We start from the raw sequence: 12,908 nt of genomic DNA on the forward strand, positions 1-12,908 counted from the left end.
ACTCTCCCAATGGTCACTAACCCCCTCCCACCCCTAAAGAATCTGAAACAGTACATAACTGTCTCTAGAACAGCAGCACCTAGTATGGGAAATCCTAGTAAAGCATCACACACATGTCTTAAGTAGCAGGGTGGGTGGGCTAGTGAGCCGTAGGGAGGAGGACCCAGGCCCAAAAGCCATTATAACCACTGTATTTATGGTGGAAAGTGTGAACCCACTAAAACCTTCCAAAATCCTACTATACTGTCATATAGGTGCCACCTACAGCCATAAAGGCTATTGGGGTGGTAGACAAATGTGTATCGTAGGTTTTAGGGGAGTATTGTAGGGTTCACCATGTTTTGATGTGCCCTCTAAAGTGCCCCGCTGGTCTATTGGTATGATTATGTGGCCATTCCATTTCAAGGCTGATTCCTCCCTGGTCCAAATGGTTTAGATTAGGACGTTTTGAACTTAGACAGTTTTGTGACCCAAAATAGTGAATAAAGTTGAATGTCCTAAGGTTAGACATCCTGGGAGTGAAGACATCTAAGTAGACAATTGCAGGTTTTGAAAATGGCTGTTACTTTGCCTCCTACTTTGGATGTCTTGTGGTAAACGTCCAAAGTTGGATTTAAACGTTCTATAGAAAATGTGCCTATTAGTATTTAATACTTGTTTTTTAAATACTTCATCAAAAAAGTTTGTATTTGAAATACTTTGAAGGTGAAGTATTTGTATTTATAGTTTAAAATATGTTTTACCCAACACTAGGCTACAAAAAAGAACCCAAAGGGTGTTCCAATATATACCTAAGAAAGTACAAATTACAATTGGCAACAAATTTTTTTGTCACTTAATGGAGCTATGCCAGAATAAGAGACTCTGAAATTAGTCTCAAACAATAATAATAGTAAAGGGACATCAGTTTGGGTAAAGCTTACTAATGAAAGCAAGATTTAATCTCTAGCAAGGTCTCATAGATGACTAGCACCAGACACAAGGTCTAAATAAGGCCTGCACCATACATCATTAAGTCCGATTGTTTTTGAAGTGTATAAATGCCCAACACTAGAAATATGTGCTACAGTTCAAGAACTAAAGAATTGATGCATTTTGTGTAACCTTTAGTAACTGAGTGTCATTTACTACAAATTTCAGGATACCTTTTCAAGAAAATGGTATTTCAATCTAAAACTAATTGGAAAAAAAAACATTATTTAATTAACTCTAAAGGTTAAAATATTCTACAAAATTTGTTCATTCTATACCAGACTAATCATGTATAAATTACCTTTAAAGGTCCTATGGGGATATCAATGTGTTTTACTCATGAAAATGAGCTATTATAGCATTATCTAACTGTGAGGGATGCTACCACTTCCCCTGATGGATACTCTCTCATAGTGTCAGAGCCACCTTAACATACATGGCTGTTCCCTAGGAGGAAGTAATACAGGAGGGGAGGAGTCTAGGAAGCAGCTGCCAGGGAGTATAAGAGGCAGGGCCAGAGCAAAGTTTAGAGAGCCCGGAGGGAGACAAAAAGAAGAGTGATTCCAATATAAGCCTTGATTGCAACTACTAGACATCCTGCTTAGCTGAGGTAAGTCAACTACTTTTGCTGAAGTACTGTGAGCCATGCTCTAAGGCAGTATCCCGCAAACATTTTGAAACCGCAACACATTAAACTCAGGGCCGTGGCTGGAAGGCATCCGGAAATGCACGGACGTCAACGTGATGACATCATGTGCATGTGTCACATCATCACATCGATGTCTGCACATGCACAGGCACCCGTCCAGATGGGCCCCTGAGCCTGCTATTACTATACCAGTGGGTGGGTGCTAGAGGAGGAGCAGTGCAGAGAGGAGGAGACAGCAAGGAGAGGCGCCAATGCCAGCTGACTGCTTAAAGGATATACCTCTTGCTGGGGTGCCCACACTTTCTGGGCTTGCGAGCTACTTTTAAAATGACCAAGTCAAAATGATCTACCAACAATAAAATAAAATAAAAAAAACATAAAGCACACTGTACACACAGAAAATGTTAATTATCATTTATATTCCAGGTTTTTTTCAGAGGTCAAGGCAGATGACTCTATGCAATGTCACCTCAGTAATAACCATACATAAATAGACAAATATACCCTCTCCCATTTTACTAAACTGTGATAGCAGTTTTTAGCGCAGGGAGCTGCGCTGCTCTCAATGCTCATAGGCTCCCTGCGGTTTAGTAAAAGGGAGCCATAGTGCAAAATATAGACAGCAGATATAAATTCTCAAAATGGACACATTTCGATCATTAAATTGAAAATAAAATCAATTTTCCTACCTTTGTTGTCTGGTGATTTCATGAGTCTATGGTTGCACTTTCTTCTTCTGACTGTGCATCCAATATTTCTTCCCTTCTTTCAGCCTCCTGTATGCTTCCTCTCCTCCAGACCTCATTCTCACCCCCCCCCCAATTTTTCTTTCTCTCTCTCCATGCCCCCTTTCTTTCTGACTCCCTTCTTTCTATCTCCCTGCCTGCCCCCTTTCTTTCTTTCTCCCTGCCCTCCCCCAAGCCATTAGGTTTGCTGCCACCATCAGGGAACAGGCCCTCAAGCCACTAGGTTTGCCGCTGCCATTGGGGAACAGGCCCCCAAGCCACTGCCACCCCAAGCTCTCCCTGTAGAAGCGGCACACTGACCAGCATTCCGCTCCCTGACGTCAATTCTGACATCGAAGAGGAGTTCCGGGCCAGTCAGGCAGCAATTGGCTGGCCCAGAACTTCCTCTCCAACATCAGAATTAACGTCGTGGAGCGGCATGCTGGTCAGTCTGATGCTTCTGGATGGAGGGTGGTGGGAGATGTCGGGGAGAGTTAGGCTGATTGCCTGGTAGATCGGGACGGCAATACGAGTCTATCATGGAGCCCGGGATGGGCTCCACGATCGACTCGTGTTACCTTCCCGATCTACCGGTCGATCGCGATCGACGTATTGGGCACCTCTGCTGTAAGCAGTCAGCCGGCACCTCTTTTCCTCGCTGGCGTCTCACAGCACACCCAAAGTCTCACCACCGCATACTAGTGTGCCATGGCACACAGTTTGCAATATACTGTTCTAAGGTCACACCTGGTTAACAGACTATAGAAAACCATTGCAATCTGTGTTTGGGGCATAGTAACATAGTAAATGACGGCAGATAAAAACCAAAATGGTCAATCCAGTCTGCCCAACCCATACATGCTCCATAAATTACTTAGTTTAAATGGTCCTTTATCTTACATATTTCTGGGCCAGAAACCCGTCACAGGCCTGTTTTAAAACTTTTGCTTATGTCTATGGGCTCCTTTTACTAAGCTGCACTAGCGGTTTTAGTGCACGCTGCATTGCCACGTGCGCTAGATGCTAATGCCAGCATTGATTTGGCATTAGCTCTTGGCGTGTAGCGCGGAGTTAGCGCGCACGACAATGCAGCATGCCTTAAAAACGCTAGCGCACCTTAGTAAAAGGAGCCCTATATTTTTCCTTTTCCTTGAGCCTGTGAAGTAAAAGGCTCAGGTTTCTGAATTAATAAAAAGTTTTGTTGTACCTTCCCTTCATGTCTGGCTGTGTGTGTATAGACTTAACTTCAGAAATCCACTCAGACAATTATACTACCCTATATTTGATTAAAGGTATGTGTCTCTAGGCTGTAATTGTCTGCTTTTTGAGGTATTCTTAAGATAGAGTTGGGATGCAGTTTACTTGTTTATGCTTGTTTTTGAAAATTGAAAAGTATGCACATTTTTAATCCAATAAATTTGTGTACATCAAATGGCAGTTGTACATGTGGGGGCCTGTTTACTAAATTTCAGTAGTTTTGCACTTAGCACACAAAAAGTTAAGATGCATTAAGCACAAAACCTGTGCAATAAATGCAGGGAATGTGCCCAGTATCTGCCCTGCATTTACTGAACAGGGCAGACACTGACTACATAAATATGTCTTCCATGCTTTCCTGAGGTATAGAACGCAAAACCTCGGAACAACAAAACAAAAATCTGTTGCCACCCCAGTCCAAACTCACTAACAATAGCATTCCTTCACTAGCAACCCTTGATCAAGCCCCCTGATCCAATTCTCATAGACAATACACATCTTGCAATCAATACCCCTCTGGAAAGACCCCTGCCCTGATTCATCAAGGCCCACGTGGTCAAGGCCAGTAGCGTGCTTGACTTCAAGCGTCGATGGGACAAACAGGTGGGGGTACCACAGGGTTTTACTTAAAAGATGGATACCTCAAGGAGGGAGGGTTCGTCTTGAGTAGACTTGTGGGAGGGAGGGTTATTGTGTGGGCAGACTTGTTGTTCTGCCGTCAAACTCTATGTTCTATGTTTCACTAAAGTAACTCCCCCTATAATAAACCCTGGATATTTACCCACCAATTTACCCATCTTTCAAGATAAATTGTTCCATGATCACCCCTGTCTAACAAACCTCCCCAAGATTAGTCCCCCACACATAAATATCTCCTTTAGCCAAAGCCTTCCTCCCATCCACTATACCTGAATCATTCTCTATCCCCCATTCCATTGGACCTTACCCTGGAATTACTCTAATAGGCTAATGGCCAGAGTGAGAACAGTCAATTTCCAGTCTAACCTGGAGCCACTGGGTTTCAAAATGGTAGTTATGGTCCTTGGGGTAGTCTCACAGTACTACCGCTATTCTTCATATAAGGCAGGATAACTTCTAGCCATGGTAGTACCATGAGACTACCACTAAGGGTCATAGATAACATTTTGAAGCCTAGTGGCTCCTGAGCAGGAGTTATTCCTGCCCTGGTCCATTAGACTACTAGGATGATCCCTAGGTATGTCCTAGGGGTTCAGGACTGAAATAGGATCCAGATATGGTGGCAAGGTGGCTTTAGCTCTGAAGGTTCCTCTTGAGGTGGGTCTTTTGGGAGGGGTTCTTTGGGGGGATTCATTGTAGAGGAGGGCCTGAGCATGACAAGTGCAAATCAAAAGGTTTTATAAGGGTGTTGGTCATAAATATTCTTTGGGGGAAGGACTTATGACTCAAGAGATGGTGGAATGGAGAACAGATAAAGAAGGTTGATCAGTGTGGTGAGGGTATTGTTTGGGGTAGTTGGAATAGTTTTGCTTGGAAGTGTTTTGCTTTGTGGCACTGGACACACTGCTGGACTTCTAGCAGCAGGGGAACATTTAATGCCACTTCTAGAGGTATAGTTCATAAAGAAGAGAAGATCAAAATAAGTCTCATGAAGAACAAGCAAGGCATGTGAATGGGATTTAGTTGAACAAGCTCTTGGCTGTTCCCAGTTTTTTTGTACTTCTAGAGGTGTAATCATGTTATTGTCAATTGTGACATCTGCCATTTAGTTACATCCTGTATTAGATTTCAGTGCTGGCCACAACCAATCTCCACCCATGACCCACTTGGATTCTGCCCCAATCTATGCTAAGCTACATATTTATTGAAGTAACTGGTTTTAACATGCAATAGATGTTAGCATGAAATTGCTAATACCAACTGATATAGTACTTAGTGTAGCTCAGTAACCCATTGTAAACTCAGTAACTGTAGGTATTCTATAATGTGCAAGTGCAGTTTTGCAAGCTAAGCTTAAAATTGTGCACACATGATTACAGAGTGAGGGATGTATGTGTATAAGTGCTCTAGAGGTAAACTATCAGCAGCACTCTGAGGATTATTGCCCCAAAATTACAGAGATAGTGCTAGGAGAAAATGTGGATATTCTGCCTAAATCTATGGGTATTCTGTGCAGAGACCTTTAAAGTTCTGCTCCCTTTTGAACTGCAGAAACCTCTGGTCAATCTTTTAGAGTATTGGACTTTGACTTTTCTATACCCCCACAGTTTCTGGAACAAGTAGCGCACTCTCCTAACCTATAATTGGCAATGGTTGGAGAAGAAAACTCCCTTCTTACAACATGAGCCAGAACAGTTTACAATGCTACTTCCATCATAATTAAACCACAACAAAGCATAAAAAGTATATAAATCCAGCCTGGTTTCAAATGCTTTGTCTCTGGCGTCTACATCTCTGGGCACTGTACCACTACTGTACATAGTTAGCACAGTTTGTGTACCAGAAGAGTAAAAGAAATGAGTGCTCTCCAACCCTTCCGTAAACATCTGAAAACCTGGTTATTCTCAAAAATCTAACGCTCCCTCCTCATCTGACATCCTAGCCCTCTAACTTCTTTCTTTCCTCCGATCTTCATCTAGCCCTTCCTTGAAGTTCCTTTCTCATTACAATTCCTGTAAATCGTGCCGAGCTCCACTACTGTGGAGATGGTGCGGTATATAAACCTAAGGTTTAGTTTAGTTTAGTTAGTTTAGTTTAATAGCACCAGAGCCTCATAAGCTGCTTCGGATACCTCAAGTGGTAACTGGAATGAGAATCCAGCCTCTTACCACACCCTTCCAAGGAGAAGGAAGAAGTTCCGAGAGGTCAAGCCCAGAGAAACAGAAAGCGATTTAGAGGACAAAATCTGAAGATCTACAAGAATGAAAAAAAGTCAGCATCAGAAGTCTCATTGGAGAGAAATATGCACTAGATAAGGACATTGTGACTGAAAACTCAGAGACTCCTGAAGAAGCTGATAGGAAACTAACAGAGGAGCTTTATGTCTGCGGAAAGTGCTTTTAGAAAGAGTTGAGCTGTAAAAGGAATTTCATTAAGAAGTCTATAAAGAAAGAGTACGTGGAGGGAAAAACTGTTAAGAGACTCTCAGGGCTCCTTTTACTAAGGTGCGCTAGGGTTTTAACGCGCGGAATAGCTACATTGCCGCACGCGCTAGACCTTGCATTGAGCTAGAAGTGTAGCGCGCGGTAATTTCCTGCGTGCGCTAAAAACGCTAGCGCACCTTAGTAAAAGGAGCCCTAAGTATTTGAAACAGTTTTTCTACTGTACATAGATGTTGTTAGATGATTTCCCATTTTAATTTTTCAGCAAACTCTTCTGGATTCAGAACTACACTTCTGACCCCCCGTACTGTCTCACTGAGTATGAAAGCAGGTCCGAGCCCTAAACTCCCTATAAACTTTCATATATAACTCAAAATAACCTACTCTAGATACTCAGGGCAAGAAATGTTTATGCATAAGATATTCTGCTGCTATCTGTAGCAACAGGGATACATTAAGGCCAACAAAAATCATTCCTAAATGCATCCACATGAGAGCAACATTCACTGCATTATGCATATGTATTTATTGATTCAATTTTTTATACTGTTCTCCCAAGTGAGCTCAAAATGGTTTACATGAAAGCTATTCAGGTACTCAAGCATTTTTTTCCTGTCTGTCCTGGTGGGCTCACTATCTACCTAATATACTTGGGGCAATGGAGGGATTTAATGGCTTGCCCAGTGTCACAAGGAACAGTGTGGGTTTAAACCCTCAACCTGAGGGTGCTGAACCACTGTACCACTGTCTCCTCCTGCTTTGGCTGGTATCAATCACTAGCTCCCCAATAGTGCCAGTCTCCTATTCAGTGATAAGAATAATTTCTCCCATCCCTGACAGCTGGCAAAATATCCAGTAAAAGAAGAAAGAACCCCTGACCCCCCCCCCCCCAAAAAAAAAAAAAGAAATTAAAAAAATTAAACCTTTAAAGCAGAGATTATATGCAGTTAATACATTGATTTTTCCTATTACAATACTAGTTGCTCCAAGGCCAGAACAAAATCTAGTTCAGAATGACATCCAAAAAAAAATGCCTCCCGCTTTGTGATTAGTGGGTGTTTCATAGTTTAATTGCAAGACTCTATCCTTGAGGCGTCCCCTAGTTATCAAATAAAACCCAATTACGTTACCATGTAAATAAATGATGTATCAAATGTAATAAGTTTATATCAAGCAAGGAGCTCACCTACCACTGATGAAAGTGCCTCTTAACTGAGTAAAAACTATAGGATTACATAGTATCATTAGTGGAAACTTTAGCAAATAGTGCAGCAGGCAAAGAGAAATATCCATCTTACAGTTCAATAATACATTTATATCCTTTTAATTGAATAGTAAGTCTAAGAAACAAAATTAGAAACCTGCTGTTCGATACTTTTAAAATCTAAATAATCCATTTATTAAAAATATAAGAACTTCCAAGTTGATTCATACCAATGATCCATCTAGTCTCACCTTCTCTTTCCTCTCCCCATTTACTAATATCTATAGATTCATCTATATGCTTCCTATACTGTAGATATGTTGTTGGCATGTAACGACTAGAGATGTGTTTTAAAAAAAAAAGTGGTTTATATATATAGATTTTGGGAACTTTCCCCCGCTATTTGGATTTTTGTTTGAGCTGTTTGATATATTTGTACCAAAATATTAATTTTCCATTCACTAGATTTTTTTTTTAAAGATAGACCACTGAGCTGAGTGTTCACTACTAAATGTACATCCATAGTAGCAACTTTGCTCCCCCTCCCCTCCTTCCTTGATTTCTAATATCTATTGAAGGTGGTTCATAGACAACGGCGTGAAAGACAAAAGCGTGCGCTGACAATTGAGCACAGCGTGCACCGCCGCGCCGCTCTAAATTACAGTTTTTAGGGGCTCCGATGGGGGGTTTTGTTGGGGAACCCCCCCAGTTTACTTAATAGACATCACACCGGCGTTATGGGGGTTTGGGGGGTTGTAACCCTCCACATTTTACTGTAAACTGAACTTTTTCCCTAAAAACAGGGAAAAAGTTAAGTTTTCAGTAAAATGTGGGGGGTTACAACCCCCCACACCCCCCACAACGCCCCCACAACGCGGCGCGATGTCTATTAAGTAAAGTGGGGGGGTTTCCCCCCCATGCCCCCCCGTCGGAGCGCTAAAAACAGTAATTTAGAGCGGCGCGGCTGTGCACGCTGCGCTCAATTGTCTGGGCGCGCCTTTGTCCCGGCGCGCTTTTGACCTGACACCATTGAAGGTTTTTATCTTCTTGGAGCTTATTCAGACCTCTCTTGTACTTTGCTAAGATATTAACTATGACTATATCCTTCTACAGCAGATGATGCAATGAGGTTAGTAGCTGTGTAGTGAAAATATAAAGGCCAATGCCATAACCCCAATGCCCATATGCAAATGTTTAGAATAATGACATATATGCATTTATGTGCACATACACACACATACCAATATTCTGCCTAAGCAGCACTGCAAGCACCTGCTTAATTTACAAGGGGGGTATACACAAAGGTTACCATAGTGGGGACATAGGTGTGTGTGTGTGTGGTGGGGGGGTCTCTCACTTATATGTGTAACGTACCAAATATGGTAAAGTTATGCAGGTTCCTGCCATATGTAAGTATCTGCACTTATGCTCACTCTATTGTTATCTAAAACCCATAATTTCACCCTATTCTTATTTCCTAAAGACCTCCACTTCCCTTTGGTAACTCTTTACCCAACATATATTACCTTAAAAATTCTACGTCATCACTTATTCTATTCCTTCAAATTTTGAATGTAATTTTTGTTTTAGTTTGGATGTTATCCGCCTTGAACCGCAAGGTAATGGCGGAATAGAAATCACTAATGTAATGTAATGTAATTGTTTATTTTTCCATCGTTTCAAAGTTGTAAAAGTAAGAATTACTTGGATCATACATTAGCATTTCAGCAGCTTCCTACGACTAAGAATTTTTACCGCTTTTACATAGAGCCTGCTCTTACAAACACTTTAGAACAGTGGTTCCCAACTCTGTCCTGAAGGACCACCAGCCGGTCAGGTTTTCAGGATAGCCCTAATGAATATACATGGAGCAGATTTGCATGCCTTTCACCTCCATTATTTGCAAATCTCTTTCATGCATGTACTTTGCTTTTCATAGTATCTTCACGTATTTGGCTCACATTTTTGGTTTCTCATTTACCTATTTGGGTATTTATGTTATTTGCCCCCTCTTCTATTAAACTGCACTAGCAGTTTTTAGTGCAGAGCGCCGCACTGAATAGCCTGCGCTGATCCCAATGCTCAAAGGAACTCTATGAACATCGGGAGCAGCGTGCTAGAAAACTGCTAGCGCAGTTTAATAGAAGAGGCCCTTAAAGAGGTATGCAGGCAGATTGTTAGGCTTAAAAATGATTAATCCCCGGAACCGGATGGCATCCATCCGAGGGTAATCAAGTAACTGAAAGGGACTATAGCTGAACTGCTTCAACTGATAGCCAATCTGTTGATCAAATCGGGAAGGATTCTGGAAGACTGGAAAGTGGCGAATGTTACGCCAATCTTCAAGAAAAGTTTGAGAGGAGATCCGGGAAACTACAGACTGGTGAGTCTGACCTCGGTACCGAGAAAGATGGTAGAGGACCGCATCATTGATCACCTTGACGGACACAATCTGATGAGGACCAGCCAGCATGGCTTCAGCAAGGGGAGATCAAGCTTGACGAACTTGTTGCACTTCTTCGAGGGAGTAAACAGACAGATAGATAAGGGCAAGCTGGTCGACATTGTATATCTGGATTTTCAGAAGGCATTGGACAAGGTCCCGCATGAACGACTACTACGAAAAATTGCGAGCCATGGAATCAAGGGTGACACACTCATGTGGATAAAAAACTGGTTGGCGGATAGGAAACAGTAGAGTGGGGGTAAATGTACAATACTCGGACTGGAAAAGCGTCACGAGCAGAGTGCCGCAGGGTTCAGTGCTTGGACCCATGCTCTTCAACATATTTATAAATGACCTGGAAATTGGTACAATGAGTGAGGTGATTAAATTTGCAGACAATACGAAGCTATTCAGAGTAGTGAAGACACAGAAGGATTGCGAAGACTTGCAACAGGACATAAACACGCTCGAGAAATGGGCCGCGACATGGCAAATGAGGTTTAGATAAGATAAATGTAGATAAGTGTAAGGTGAAGCATGTTGGTAACAAAAATTTTATACACAAATAGTGGATATCCGGGGTGGTACTTGGAGAGACACCCCCACCCCGGAAAGAGACTTGGGAGTACTGGTCGGCAAGTCGATGAAGCCATCCGCGCAATGCGCAGCAGCAGCGAAGAGGGCAAACAGAATGCTAGAAATGATTAAGAAGGGGACCACGAACAGATCGGAGAAGATTATCATGCCTCTGTACCAGGCCATGGTACGCCCTCACCCGGAATACTGCGTCCAGTACTGGTCGCTGTACATGAAGAGGGACACAGTACTACTCAAAAGGGTCCAGAGAAGAGCAACTAAAATGGTTAAGGGGCTGGAGGAGTTGCCGTACAGCGAGAGATTAGAGAAACTGGGCCTCTTCTGGCCCTGCCTTCGCCTAAAAGCCCTTGTTTTGGACATTTGGGACTTAGGCTTTTTTTAGGTTGATTATTTGGTGTAAGTTTAGATGTAGTGGTGGTCTGGGTGTTTAAACAGCTGAACGTAGAGGCAGGCCATTATTTTAAGAAACCTCCTTTTGGACGTTTGTTTTGATAATGGACATTTTCCCTGCTTCTACTTTCAACATTTAGGGACTTAGGCCAAAAGGGGACTTAGACGTTTTTTTTTATTATGCCCCTCCACGCATTTTACAATAAAAAAAAGGGAAAACATTTAACATACTCAGGCCCTCTTTTACTAAGGTGCACTAACCTATTAGTGCACGCTAATTGATTTAGCGTGCACTAAATGTTAACACGTGCATGTTAGTCTGTGGATACGTTAGCGTTTAGCATGCGCTAATCGGTTAGTGCACCTTAGACCCTCTTTTACTAAGGTGTGCTAACCAATTAGCGCACACTAATCGATTTAGCGAATGCTAAATGCTAACACATGCATGTTAGTCTATGGACGTGTTAGCATTTAGCGTGCACTAATTTGATTAGCTCGCGCTAATCAGTTAGGGCACCTTAGTAAAAGAGGAGGTAAATATATACTGGACGAACTGGACAGATGAAGAAAGAAAATGAAAGTAGGGAGAATTACAATTTGAAAGAAAGGAGGACATGAAAGGTAAATAACAGAAGGGAAGTAAAGGAGATCAGATTAGGATCAAGGCATCAGTAGAACTGTATCAGCATTCATATGCGTCATTAAAAAGGAAGGATTTTCCTTTGAATTTATTTAAGTGCTCCTTTTACTATGCAATAGCGTTTTTAGTGTGCGTAAAACCCACACTCTGCGGCTAGAACTAACGCCAGCTCAATGCTGCCGTTAGTGTCTAGCGTGAGCGGCAATTCTGCACGCGCTAAGCAAGCTCTAAAACCGCTATCGCAGCTTAGTAAAAGGAGCCCTGAGTTTTGTTTGACCCTAATAAAGGGTGGTAAAGAGTTCCAGACAGTGGGTGCCAGTACCATGCTTGATTTTAAAGATAAGAATATAAGAATATAAAATTAGCCATACTGGGTAAGACCTATGGTCCATTTAGCCCAATATCCTGTTTCCACAGTGACCCATCCAGGTCATAAGTACCTGGCAATAACCCAAATAGTAGCAACATTCCATACTACCAATCCCAGGGCAAGCAATGGCTTCCCCGTGTCTGTCTCAATAGCAGGCTATAGACTTTTTCTCCAGGAACATGTCCAAATGTATTACTAATTGCTGTGCAAGATTAATTGTGGCTCTATTTTGTGAGACATCTATTTTTAATTTTAAAACAGCCTCAAAATAGTTGCTTGTATAATCTCTCAGCCTAGGTACCTTTTTATTAAATTACTTTTCATATATAAATCTATCTCATACATATCTATTATGGACACCCAGAAACCTGACTGGCTATCTGTTTTCTGAGGGCTAGGAGGAAATCTTTTGATTTAAACTAATGTTCTATGTCTCAATATCAGGACATAGTCTAGGGGGAAAAAAAATTAATCTCCTTGCAGTCTCCTGGCTATAGTCTAGCAGCTCATGATGAACCAAGAGTAATTGTTACCACCTCTGACATCCAATGTGGTATTATTTCATGTATAGACACTAC

The sequence above is a fragment of the Geotrypetes seraphini genome, chromosome 3 (assembly GCF_902459505.1).
Source record: "Geotrypetes seraphini chromosome 3, aGeoSer1.1, whole genome shotgun sequence".
Taxonomy (NCBI): Eukaryota; Metazoa; Chordata; class Amphibia; order Gymnophiona; family Dermophiidae; genus Geotrypetes; species Geotrypetes seraphini.